Genomic DNA, 12021 nt, shown 5'->3' on the forward strand with positions numbered 1-12021 from the left:
ATGAGATACATCCTCCACCCACCTCAAAAAAAAAAACCAAAACCAAAAACAAAACAAAAAAAAAACCAGGAAATCTCTAGCTCAGGTATTTCCAGCACTTTTGAAGAAGATAATTATTTCAATGTGCCAAAATACAATACTGTGGATGTTTTTTCAAGCAAAGACTGTTAAATTTTTGTCCTTATAAGACCATTAGCTCATGTTTTTGGCAGAAGTAGCTGCTGCTCCAGTTCTGTTTCTGGTTGCAGATCAGCTAGCTAATAACGCAAGAAAACAGAAAGTTTTCTTTGCTTTTGCACAATCTGCAAAGCAGCTGGGCCTGTTATGCCTGTAATGTACTTACATTTCCAGCACTACTGAGCTATTAAAAGAGAATTTGGCCATCCCAGAAGGTACATGGTGTTGTACTCAGCACCACAATACTGTGGTTTTACTGCTTGTGGTCCAGTCCCTCTTCCGTGTATTCAGTTCATATGCTTCTGCATCTGGGGCACAAGTTCCCCTTGGATGTAGCTAGTTTTGCTATTTTTGATGCAAAAGAGAGGCATGACTTACAGAAGTATTAATGAAAGGCTGAAGGTAAAATTCTGAAGAGGTGTGCTCTCCTCAGTAAGTCAATAACTGCCTTACAGAAGTAAACTGCAGTAATAAGATACATTGTGGATTTCCAAACAGATTTGCAAAACACAGTGGGGTGAGCAGGGTGGGCAAGAAACTGCCTGACTCAGTCATGAAAGGTAACAAACTGCAGTCAAGATTCAGTACAACTACCGCAAATTTCCAACCAAAGATAAAGTCAAAACGACTCACTCCATTAAATGACTTGTCGATGCTTAGCCTTTGAAGCTTGGTTTTGCTTTTTGGCTTTCCTACAAAGCATTTTCAGCTGACTTAGCATCTTATTAAAAAAGATATGGAATATTTCTTTTAAATGTATATTTTACAATAATTATTTCTATAGTGATTTTGACAATATAAGGAAAATCTGATCCAAACCTCAAGAGAAGAGGAACAAAATAGCTTTCTATATTTGCTGGACCTTCCTTTCACAATGTCTTCTGGAGTTTACAAGATGTGAATACTTTTTCCTTCCTCTCTGTTTCGCTCTCTCCCTCTCTCTCTCTCCCTCCCTTCTTTCTTTCCTCCCTCTCTCTTCTCCCCTCTGACCCCCCAATATATCAGAAGTTCTGCTCAGGTCAATTACACAATGCCTCAAGTAGTAAAGCATTTCTTTGCCACCCACATTACTGATTCACTTTGAAGAGCCCTCACATCTAGTCCTTATAATCCTCAATCCCTTTCTTATAACTGTAGTACTTGTGGCAGCAGAAATGAAATGTTTTGTACCCATTATTTTGAAGTGGTCCTTAGATGCAAAGATGTAAATAGTGGAATTTTTCCAGTGCAGCTGGCAGGACGAAGAGAGAAGCACTAGAAAGACAGATCGAGTGCCCCCTTCTGCTGCTCTCCTATGGAGGTCATCTCGGCTGGCTTTGATTCAAAGAAAAAGGCAGTTCGACCATTCAAAAGAACATGGTTGGTGAGAAGAGATGTTAAGCACAAGAGAGCTCTGGTGTATGCATTTAAAGTTTACCATGAATCCCATCATATATATTATTTAAAATGTTTTCAGATAGCATTGAACAAATAATTGTGTAGTTTTCTGGGCTGTTAGTGAAAAGAAAATTATATAGGTAAGCTTTATAGTCATAACTCATATTTTAATACTGAGACCTAGAGCTGATTTCTGGGAAAGCAAATTTAAGTTGCAAGTGTAGACACTTGGGGTTCAGACCCATGAAATGGACCTGAATACCAAGGTAAAAAGCACATCTTTCTAACACAAGAAAGTGCTGCAAGACATGTGAAAAATATAATCTGTGTTTGTAAAATAAAGCAATCCTAATATGTCTACAGAAATATAACTATTGCAAATTATTTTAAAGTTTCAAATTAACATTATTAAAAATACTATGGACTTGCACTTAATTTTTTAAAGGCATAAGAAATGTTTTGACTAGGTTCAGTCAAAAGAACTGCATTTACTTAAGTTCTGTAAGTTCTGAGGCATCAGGCAGTTTGAAAAGAGAGAACTCTTTATACACAGGTAGGTAGGTTGCATCTTCCTGGTAGGAATTAAAGACATTTCTTTTGGGCTAGATGTAACATACTGTAGATGATAATTAGGGGATATGGAAAATTTAAATTAAATCCTGTGAGTTCTGAGGGAAATGGTAGATGAAATCGCTAAGCCCCTATCCATCATACTTAAAAAATCACGGCAGTCAGGTGAAGTTCCTGATGACTGGAAAAAGGGAACTATAAGCCACGTTTTTAAAAGAGGCAAGTGGATGGTATGTATAGAACAGCCATTCTTACCTCTATACCAGGCAAGATTATGAAGCAGATTCTCCTGGAAACCATACTAAGTTACATGGAACACAAAGAGGTGATTGGAAAGAGCCAGCATGGCTTTACGGAGGGGAAGTCATGCCTGGTGACCTTCTGTGATGGAGCTACAGCACTGGTGTATATGAGCAGAGCAATTAACATTGTCTACTTGTACTTATGCAAAGCTTTGGACACTGTTTCACATGATATCCTTGCCTCTAAATTGCAGAGACACAGATTTGATGGATGGACCACTTGGAGAATAAACAACTGGCTGGATGGCTGTGTGGGAAGAGTTGTGGTAAACAGCTCCTGGTCCACATGGTGGCCAGTGGTGTCCCTCGGGGTCGGTACTGGGGCCGATACAGTTCAACACCTTTGTCGGTGACAGGGACAGTGGCATCGAGAGCACTCTCAGCAAGCTCCCTGATGATGCCAGCCTGTGTGGGGCAGGTGACATGCTGGAGGGAAGGGATGTCAGCCAGACGGACCGTGGACAGGCTTGAAAAGTGGGACTGTGTGAACATCAAGAAGTTCAACAAAGTACAAGTGCAAGGTCCTACACCTGGGTGATGGCAATCCCAGACAGCTTGGGCAGAGAAGTGATTGAGAGCAGCCCTGTGGGGAAAGGCTTGGGGGTGATGGTTGGTGGAAAACCCAACATGGGCCAGCAGTGTGTGCTCACTGCCCAGAAAGCCAAACATGTCCTGAGCTGCACCCAAAGCAGCGTGGGCAGCAGGGCGAGGGAGGGGATTCTGCCCCTCTGCTCTGCTCTGCTCTGCTCTGGTGAGACCCCATCTGCTGTGTCCAGTTCTGGTGTTCCCAACATAAGGAGGACATGGAACTGTTGGAGAAAGTCCAGAGGAGGGACATGAAGTCAATAAAGGGACTGAAGCACATCCCCTACAAAGCCAGGCTGAGAGAGTTGGGGCTCTTCAGCCTGGAGAAGGGAAAGTTGCATGGAGACCTCATGGCAACCTTGCAGTATCTGCAGGGGCCTGCAGGGAAGCTGGAGAGGGACTCTTGTTCAGGAACTGTAGTGACAGGGTAAGGAGTAGTGGGTACAGATGGAAAGTGAGCAGGTTTAGCTTAGATGTTAGGAAGAAATTCTTCACTGTGAAGGTACTGAAGCCTGGAACACACTGCCCTCCTGGGAAACTGTGGAATGCCTCATCTGTGGTCATGTTCAAGGCCAGGTTGGATGTGGCTTTGAGCAACCTTGTCTAGTGGGAGATGTCCCTGCCATGGCAGGAGAGTTGGAACTAGATGATCTTTAAGGTCTCTTCCAACCAAACCATTCTCAGATTCTATAAATAAGATTTATATTCTAGAGATATAATTCTGTACATCTAAATTACTACCAGCTAATACTTTATTAGTACAGCATTTAGTACTACATACTAAATACTGCTATTTAATATCTGTGGACTGTGATTGTGACACACACCAACTACCTTCTTAACCAAAAGCACAAAGGAAAATGTCAAGAGATAAAAACCTCAGCCATAATTTATAAGCAAGGATCATAGTTATTTGTACTATTCCTAACATCTATTCAGTTAAAACAAAAGCAGCTCTGCAAAATACCACAACATTTGCTAAGTGTTCAGATTTTCATCACCTGTCTCTTTTATATGCATTTTTATGCAAGTGCTGTTGTATGCGTATATGCACTATTATATTCTATTTTACACCTGCTATCAAATATTTGTAATATATCCAGGTAACCTGGTGACCACTGCACTTTGTTTTTTCTTTCCTCTGAGTTAGTAAAATCCAAGGGCTGAATTACATTGCTAGTAACAGTCACAATAGAGGCCTTTTTGCACTGATAAAACCATTACCAAAAAAAATGGGTCCACTGATGGACCTCCTCCTCCCCATGCTTACAGCAGGTAGTTTTTTAGCTCTTGATACCTTCTAAAGTATTTTTAAGATCAAATATTTTGTCCTCACCCAGGTGAAGAAGTGTAAAAAACAACTTGATGATACTGCAAAACCAAAGCCATTATGTCCTTGGAACATGGTCCCATGCATTCAGAGGTATTGCAGAAGTAGAAATAATACATTTTTTTAAATAGAAGAATATAATCACAATTGCTTTGAATGTAGTTGCAACCTATTCACATACTCCACAGGTTATCTTAAAGGAGATCACAGAAAATAGGAGTCTGACTGATTTCCAGCTTGGCTACTGATGTAACTGCTGTGTTAACTCAGGAAATGAGCTCTTATCTTTATGTGGCACCGTTTTTCTCTTTACTATTTACTTCTCATCCATTTACATTCTATGTTCTGGAACAAGGGTTACATTTCTCATATGCAACCCTCCTTGCAAAACGTGTGTTACTTTTTACAATTATTCTGCTTCAGTACTGCAGAGCAGAATCTTTTTGGCTAATCTTGTTGGCTAATAGGTTCTCCCTACAGTAGGATAAATAAAACACTTACTGTCAAGTACCAATGTAGATGTTCTAAAATTCAGACACTCTTTTCATGGACATGGACACTGGAACATTCATTTAAAAAAAAAAAAAAGACAACAGCCAACAACAAAACAGAACACTCAAAATTCCCTACATTTAACGACATATTGGGGAGTTATTCTTTAGATAACATCTGTTGTAAGATATTGCGGAAATTACATGTTTTCAAGAGCCAGGTGTAACAGGTTATATAAGATTAAAAGTCTCCATGGCAATTCTGAATATGTCAAACAATTCATGACCACTAAGGGATGCTCTCACAGACACTGATGAGTACAGCCAGCACTACTTGGGTCTTAGACCTTGCTCGCATTCAAGCTTTACTCATCTGTGACTAAGAAGTGATTCAAACCACTTGCCTGAGAACCCAAACTTCAAGAAGAAAGAAGGTTTTTGTTGTTTTTTTTTTTTTTTAAGAAATCCAAAATAGATATACACATTAATTGAAAGATTAAATATTCCCCTGCATAAGAGTTGTAGTTCACACAGGAACAGAGTTTATAAAACCTCTTACAGAAGATGGATATGGATAAGGGTGAGAAGAAGTTACATGAAGTGACAGCAAACCAGCAGAGGAACCAGTCTTAGCAGTTGAGCCTTATCATCTTTGGTGCTGAAAGACAAAGTTTTCTGATCAATTTTGAGAAAAATTTTAGGCTTCAGCTTTCACGGGATTACATATGTCAAAATCACCACACTTTGAGGGAAGAAGACAGCAAAGTATCAGGCTGCAGAAGTCTCCATCCCCACACTTTTTATATTTTCTATTGATCTCCCAGGCTTCTTCTGTTTCGTTAGTGTCTAGTTTGGTTCTGCCAGTTTCCATTCTGTACAAGTCAGTAATACAGCAGGTTAATAAAGGGATACACAGCTTGTGTCAAATTCAGTCAGACTTTCTGAAGGTACTATTTCTCTATACGCACCTTGCTTTCCATTTGCAGAGTTACCTAAATTACACACTAGGAGTTCTCTAGCCCTGCTTGTTTCTAGATCTCAGCAATCTGTGATATGGATATTCTGGTATCCACAACTGTTAAGAAACTAAGAATAATGAAAACAAAAAAACATCTATTGATATAAAACTGTCCACAAACTCTCCATCAACTAAGCTTTTCTTTACATGTTAACCAACACAATCTCATCCATCTAAGCATGCACAGCTCTTCTCAGACATCATCATTCAATTTCTGGTTCTGCATTTCAAGATGTGGTAAGACCCATATGTTCACTGGTTACAGAGCACACAGATGATGCAGTTCTAATTTAATTAGCTGGGTTTAATGCATTACAGAAAATACTACTTTTTCCAACAGAGCACTATCAGAATTTGTATTGAGCATTTTTTCCAATGAACAAAAATAAACACCAGTATGGCGTCTCAGTGACTAGCAGAAACAATTATATGCTACACAAATACGCATTCATTTCAAAGCAGAAATTACACCAAATATTATTTAAAAACCCCATATGTTGAATCCATATATACAAACAGTCACAGCAGAAAGGTAATGAAGCAAATTAAGCATTAAAATTGCTCAGCTTATTCATGAGATTGCATTATCAGGGCTGCCTTATGCACAGGTACATAAAGAATTCAAAACTTCCAGCACCTCTGACATACAAAAATATAAATCCCAGAACCAGAAAAATGTAATGTACCACACACAGGTAGTTATGGTAGCATTAAATAAGCAAGGAGTATAAGACAGAGAATTTAGGTTTGGGGTTTTTTTTGGTTTGGTTTTTTTGTTGGTTTTTTTGTTGTTGTTGTTTAAAAAATATGAAATAATAAAAGTGATTGTGGTATGTAGCAAAGATTTTACTTCTACTGAGGCAGAAAATATTCAAGACTTCCAGAAGCTTAGCAAGGACAAAACACCTTTATATTCAGATTATCTAGTTGCAGATTATAAGCTTCCAATTAGAATAAATGGAGTTAATGGGCAGAACAGAGTCCTGACATCTAAAAGATTGAATCTTTAAAGCATTACAACTGTAGTATGATTTGTTTAAAAAAGTACACCCACATTACAGGTAATGAAATAAAGCTTTAGTTCTCTGCTTAATTAAATCAACCTATTTCTACTCACTGACATCAGATTCTGATTCTGGAGATGAAACTAGGTTTCTTTCTACCAGTAAGAATAATTTGAAAGGGTGGCACTGTTATCTCAAAAAAGAGAAAGAGAATAAAGAATGCATCATGATGATATGAAGGAAGCAATAAAAAGGGGAATTCATGGGCCAAGACGTTGTACAGACACAGACCATGTTCATTCATGCTAACAGCTTTTACTGATGGAGTGAAAGAGAGAACTGCAGAGCATAAGAATCTGTATTTTTCTTCACTGGACTGTAGTAAAGAGTGAATCCTAATTAGGAACAAATTCACTAATACAGTTCTTTACATTGCTATTAACATCTAGAGTTATCCTCAATCCTTCTCTGTAAGGGCAGAGTTTAATTAAGAGAACTCATGAACATACAAATAAATAATTCCAGGCTGTGGAAATTAATCTTCCAAAGAATACATATTTAAGAGTCTGAAATTATTTGTTGTATCCATAAGAAACCAGGAGATTTTATTGAAAACTATACATTCGAGTTAAACTGAAAAAAACCCGTAAGTCTAGACAATGAAGTGCGTCTCACTTTCTGATTAACATGTTTGCTTACAAGAAGAAGCAAGCAATAATATCTTTGTAAGCCTGGCTGATGGCTGGAACAAAGCACTCTGGCTTCCAAATACACAAGATCTTTACTAAGTAAGAAAAAAAAGAAAAAAGGAAAAGGATTTTAGGTTTTATTTCCTTCCAACCTTCTCACCAGTTCAACTCTTCTCATATATCTACTTCCTTCTCTCAATAAAATGAAAACTTTGAAAGAAAAACAAAATCAGATTGGCTCATCCAAATTCTTTACTAAAACCAGACATTCACACTTCTCATTTTGTGCATTCTACCAAAAAAAAGAGGTGAAAATTAATTCTTGTGATCTCCGATGTCAGGGGAGAAATAAATTCTTTTCATCATCGAAAATGAACACATAGCTGTCTTTAATCCATGAGCTATGAAAAGTTGTGATCAAAGAAGCAACATTCAATGAAAATAAAATTAAATTCTATTTTCTGTTGACTCACATTGCCTTCTCAAATATTTTGAAATCTATTATATGCCAATTAGGCAGCTATTCATTACACTGCCCACTTCTATGACATTATTTTTAATCCTCCACCTTGTATTGATTAAACATGTGATCAAAATTGAACACAGTTTTCACAATTTTAGTATCTGACATTTCAGACACCTATTTGCTTTTCAAATCTTTCATTGTTATCTTTTGCCAAACAACTTTCCTGCAGTCATGGGTTCAGTAAAAAATGTTTAACATTTGAGCCAAAGCAAAAGCAAAACCATGTTAGTTCAAAGCATAACTGACATTTACATTGGCCAACTTTTAAAGCAGCTATGGCTTTACTGAATAATAATCACGTTATTAATATGCACTAATAAAAGAAAATTAATGCTTTTTCCATTAAGCTCCTGTTCTGGTCACTAGCACAAACTACTACATTCATATTCTTGAAATCTGAACAGGGGGATTTGCTAATTGCTATTGTTGCCAAGACATCAATATTCCAGATTGCTGCTGTAACTGCACTGACAGTATTAAACCAGCCACTAAACCTTTCATATAAAATAGCACCATGCATGTGCAACATCCAAGTAGCAATTAAATATAAGAACCATTCAGATTCCTCAAACCTTAGCAATCATTAGCAGCACCCAACTCTAAAAAGAAAGAGAAGCATGCTGTTCCATGCTTCAAAGCCACACAAGTCTTAATCTCCAAAGTAGTGAGTGTATCACTGAATGACAGATCATATCTTTGCTGTTTCAACAGACAGTAAGATAATAAGCAAGAATGCATCTTTTCACGGGAAAGAGTAACATACCTCCTTCTCTTGTATGTCTGATACCTAGAAACACTGAAATTGAAGGGTGAAAACCCCCTACAGTGATTACAGCCATACGAAAATAACACTACTATACAAATCATCCAGTTAACAATATATCCATATACTCTCTTTCTCACTTTTGCAAGTACAATACTAACAAGATGATAGAAGGAAGACTATGAAGAGTAAAATTTCTACAAGACATGTTAATCTTTTAATTTAACTTAAAAACTCTCCTGAGGATGTTAGGAATCCATTACTGTTAGAAATGGAAAAAACCCTGTTCATCATCCGAATGTAAAGAGGCTGTGAAACATACCATGAAGCCCTTGCAGAATGAAACCTCCACCTTAGCTTACTCACCACTCCTGTACCAGCACTATTTGCAGCTGCCAGGTAGCACAATGACCTTTGCACGTGCACCAGCACTCCCCACAGGGTGCTGCCCACTCTGCAGCCCACATTGTACCAGGCACTGTGTTTCAGACCAGCTATAAAGTTTTGCTGGCCTAACGACGTTCAGCAGACCTTGAGGACAAGTCTTACTCTTCTGACAGCAAATCCATGGATCAGCACTATGTCAATAAACGGAAGCTCTTGTTGCCTTGTGGTCTCGGCTGCACGAGGGCACAGCTGTGCCTGTGGAAAAGCCTTCTCCAGAGGCCTGTGACAAAGGGAAGAGAGACTTAGAAAAGTCTTTGCTGATCAAGAAGGCAGAAGACTTCACCGTAGCTTTGGAGCTACTTCAGACATCAAAAGTCATTTACATGAACTTTAAAGCAAGTAGGCAAAATCTCCAGTCTCCAGGGTTCCTGCTGGATCAGCAATGCTTGCACACTTCCTTCCCGCACCCAAGCCTGGAATTCCCAGCTCTGGACACAATCCTGCATCTTCTGTTAGTTCTCCTGAGATACCTTTGAGATGAATCTGGCATCCCTTATCAATGGGTACTCTACTGAAGTTTCCCTTGTACCATTGGTCTATCAGTTTTGGGGACAGAACAGTCAATAAAAAGCTACTTTGTCCCTTGCAATACCATAGATCATGACCAGGATTGGTTCTGAGGGAGGATTCTGTGAACACGGTTTTTGCTAACTTCTAAGTCTTAAACTGTAGAAAAGAATTTGTTTGTACTGAAGGACAGAACTGGCTATTTAAGCACATGAAAAATTCTAAAAATACAATCAGTGCTGAAAAATAAGTATTCTCCCAATCTGATTTTTTGAATGCCCTAAAAATGACATAGTATCAAAAGATAGCTGTGTATGTCTCATAAATATAAACAATTTATTGTATTTGACATACAAAATAACCACTTACTTTTCTGAAGAATAGAGTACATGTTTTTTCATTATCTTGGCTTATTTGGTTTGAATACAACAAGGTTTCTGATTTATCTTAGACTGCATTTGCACTAAATACTACTTCTGGTAATTTACTGACTAAATGAACTTCAGAAACAAATCCTTACCTCCCCAGCCACAAAAATCTCTTGCTTGTAGAACTTGTAGTTCTTCCTGCTGCTGTGTAACATTGTTTTTTTAATTTTATGCCAACTTTAATGAGACCATGAAGTGTTGGGAGTGATACTATGTTACAGAAAGCAATCTAGTAAATAAATTCTAGTGAGAATTTCTGTAGCTGGAAAAGAGGAGTCTAGAAAGTTGGCTGGGCTATGTGAAAGGTTTTGTGAAATACACTACTTGGACTATTTTTATTCACCTTCAAGAGATGAGTAACTGCCCAAGCAGAAGGCACAGAATTATGTAAGTTCACACACCAGTGAAAATACTACATTTGTCAAAGTAAGTATTTGACTAGGTGCTTTTCTTAGAGCATGAGAGAAAAATGATCAACACAATTCTGTGCTTCTACTCCTAGAAATGCTGGCCTAGTACGATATTAGAAAGTATGATCTGGGTTTATTTCCCTGCAACACTTCTTATGTACCAGAAAAGATTTATGTAAAAAGACTAAAGGGTACCCAGAACAGTCATTACTATTTCCTTTGAGAAGATATAGCAAAACACAAGTTAACTTTTTAATATATTTCATTGGTCAAATGGCATTTGTGAGGTGACTGAAAATGAAAATAATTATCCAGCAACATTCACAGGACAATTACGGTGCTGACACAAGGCTCAAAGCCCATTTCATAATAAAGACCCCAAGTTTCAGGAAGTGATGCCTGGCTGTGGCCAGGGATATTGCAGAAAGCCAGGAATTTTAACTGCTTTTAAGTTAAACACAAGTAGAAGTAAGCCATTTAGAGTATTTCTTCCTCACTGAATATACTGCTTCATCTCAAAAACATTAATCTGTACAGTATTTGTCCTGGGCATGACAAATGCACTTTGTCATAAAACAGGACTATTTTTCAATTTATATGCATATTATATACAGTATACTATGAACACTGACACAAACAGACTCATATATAAACACATCCAGTATTCAGCTGATTTCATGCAATTACATGCAAAATAATAGTCTGTAGAACCACAAAATGCTTAACTGTGACAATTAACAAAGAATGAATCATAAGGAAAAATTTAACCGGTGCTAGTGGGTGGGGAACATATGGTCTCCCAGAAATTAGTTTGTCACTAATGAAAAATAAAATAAACCCTCTTTTTTAAAGATGCACACTCTTTTCACGGTATGGTATATATATATATATAATGTTCTCAATGGGGCAGCATATTGGATCATTTGAGATCACCTAAACTGTTTTCAGAAATTACAAGCTTCTGAGAAGTTTTTAAATTATTAAAGCACCAAATAGATCTAAGAAACTGCATAAATAAGGCACCCAAGGTCTGATTCCCAGATCTCATCTGTAAGGACCCAGGCAGCTAATAAGCCAGTACCATAAGGGGAAGGAAAGGGCCTGCAGGTATGGTGAGAACAAGGCAGTGAGAGGAACAATGAAGTGGTTGAAGCAGCAGCTGCTCCAGGGAGAACTTCTAGGCCTTCTACCTGTACCACCTGCAAAGGTTCCCCATGCATACACTGAGGCAGACATCGTCATAAACTTAATTAGACAACAGAAAATATTTTTTTTTAAAAAAAATCCCATTGTGCCTTTCAATTTTTAACAGCAAGGGAGCAAGTAAGGTGGAAGGAATCAGGTACTGGGGATCGATGAGAGTAATGTGGAAAGTCCCAGCCCAGGAAACAGGAAAA

General features: G+C 38.0%; 1 protein-coding gene across 1 annotated transcript in view; it reads right to left on the minus strand.

Moving 5' to 3' along the window:
• PRR16 (proline rich 16) overlaps positions 1–12021 on the minus strand; it is a gene marked incomplete at both ends in the record, with an annotated part of 93871 nt that overhangs the window by 11350 nt on the left and 70500 nt on the right. The gene's annotated exons all lie outside the window — the stretch shown is intronic.

Source organism: Coloeus monedula, assembly GCF_965178545.1.
Source record: "Coloeus monedula genome assembly, chromosome: Z".
NCBI lineage: Eukaryota > Metazoa > Chordata > Aves > Passeriformes > Corvidae > Coloeus > Coloeus monedula.